Source organism: Colossoma macropomum, unplaced genomic scaffold (assembly GCF_904425465.1).
Source record: "Colossoma macropomum unplaced genomic scaffold, Colossoma_macropomum, whole genome shotgun sequence".
Classification (NCBI taxonomy): domain Eukaryota; kingdom Metazoa; phylum Chordata; class Actinopteri; order Characiformes; family Serrasalmidae; genus Colossoma; species Colossoma macropomum.
In genome coordinates, this window is record NW_023494809.1 from 12,597,038 (window position 1) to 12,599,444 (window position 2,407).

General features: G+C 38.1%; 1 non-coding gene across 1 annotated transcript; it reads left to right on the forward strand.

Moving 5' to 3' along the window:
* The first annotated feature begins 2,107 nt into the window (after nt 1-2,107).
* On the forward strand, nt 2,108-2,180 carry trnat-ugu. The gene has a single exon. It is a non-coding gene; the product is annotated as a tRNA-Thr (tRNA).
* Nucleotides 2,181-2,407: the final 227 nt, after the last annotated feature.

A 2,407-nucleotide genomic window follows, 5' to 3' on the forward strand; every position in this document is an offset into this window, starting at 1 on the left:
GTAACGTTGAAAGATTTAAATAGTTGCTTCTGAAATAGACACCACTGAAACATTTGTTTTTCATTTCAAGTTTTGGTAGCATTATGATTGGTTTGGTAGTGACAAAATAATTTGTTTTAATGAAGATAAACATAACTCGGGCATATGGTCACTCAAATTCCAAGTCTGTTAAAAGACTGAAACATGTTTTCAAGTCTGACTTTTAACCAATTCAGCAGGAGGAATCATATAGCTTGTATAACTTTTATACAACTTTTATCACGTCAGTATTAGATACAATGTACCATTTCTGTTGGTCTGCAAATGAGAGCAGACCAAGGCTCTCTGAAATCCTCTAAAAACTGAAAACAGCCTGTAACAACCTAAAAACCTAAAAACTGACCTAAAAACTCCTCCACACACTTTCTATCAGGAAACTGGCTCCTGAGGAAAGAATTTATTCCAAGGACACATTATAACCACCTACACACACACACAAACACACATCTGAATTGTAGACATGCTTGAAGGCCTGGGCATGATGTGAAAGCTTTTAAGCAGTTAACTGTATCATACTGCCTGTTCAGTATAATGTGACGGTATTGTGAAGGTGTCAAAGTTGTCCGACTACCTTTCTAAAATGCTTTTCAAACCACTTTCACAACACTAGCCCAGTCAAGATTACCTTGGTGCATCTAACAGTTCACAAATGTTGTATATCAGAGTTTATTTTCTGGTATGCAAAAGATGCACATTTGACGCAGTGGCTCTATAATAGCTTTTCATGTCATGGCTTCCAGTACAAGTAGCACATGCCTAAACATTAGAGTCCAAAAATATAACTAATAAATTATAGGGAAATTCCATTCCAAATTCAATTGAGATGTAAACAAAGTCATTTAGAGAGGTTTGATGTGAAATTCTGCATGCTTGAGAAACTTACAGACTCTTTCTTTACAATGGTGGTGATAGGAACCAGAGGTTGCAATGTCCACAACTAAAATGTAGCCATTAAATTAATTATCCAAAGTGACTAGTGGATGCAGAGTTTTCATATGGAATGTTGATAGTGATGAATAAGTGGTAAATCTGTAATATGAAACTTTCTTTGGGTACTCTTTTGCTCAGTTTCTTATCTCAAAACTTGTAAAACAGTGTCTCAGGCGTCAGGCATATATTCATGATCATTCAGTGTAATAACATTCTCTGAGGTAGCTTTAAACTCTTTAGAGCTTTTGTAAATGATATCTTTGTTTATGCTATATGATACACTTTGTATGCATTCCAATTAATTCATTGTACCAACAGCGTATTTTCCACCTCAAGACTTTCTTTTCTAAATTATGAGGCAAATTTATTTTACTTATTTAACTGTATAGTTATTACATTCTGTCCTAAGCGTGGAAAAATTGTCACCTAACCACAGATGAACATTAATTATAAGCTTCAGTCTAAGATGTAATTCTGTTTGGTGTGAAATGGTCATTTGATTTAATACTATCTGACACCAGAAATCAAAACTTTGAGGCACGCCTAACCTCAACAGAAACATGCCCACAGTAAGAAAGAGACAATGGATGTCTCCATTCAAATATACACCCACCAGCCACTTCTTTAAGTGCACCTACCTTGTATCTGCATTCTTTGCTTTTTAATCAAGTCTTTGCATCAGGTACCATATAGGTGCACAACATGCACATAAACCATATAGGACAACATGCACTAACATGCCACCACCACGCCAGTGCCACAGTGCTGAGAAAGATCCACCACCCAAATTACACCTGAAACCAGATCACCAGGGCTAAAGAAGGCTAACTAAGTATGTAGAGCAGGGGTGTGCAGTCTTATCTGCAAAGGGCCAGTGTGGCTGCAGGTTTTCATTCCATCAAAGCAGGAGCTCACATGATCAGTCATTTGAAGTCTGACCAATTGATTAGACAAGTAGAATCAGGTGTACTCCTGCTTGTCTGGAGTGAAAACCTGCAGCCACACCGGCCCTTTGCGAATAAGATTGGACACCCCTGGTGTAGGGGAACAGATGGACTACAGTCTGTAATTGTAGAACTACATGGTGCACCTAGATGATAAATGGAGCTGATAAAATATACATAGCTGTTTTTAGCAGGGCTCCATAGCTCAGTGGTTAGAGCACTGGTCTTGTAAACCAGGGGTCGTGAGTTGAATCCTCACTGGGGCCTGTCGACATGGTTTTGGGGGATAATATTCGATCAATCTCGAACTCATAAGGCCAGTTTCCCTGACCCAGATTAACCCTAGGATTTCCAATCATGAAAAAAATGGTAAAGCTAATTAATCTATTAATTTAGGTGCTTGAAACTAGCCCATGACCTGTGAGGCAGTAGAACAAGAAGCAGAACCTTATTGTCATAAAGAGTTCATTTTAAAACAGGGATGCACCAACATG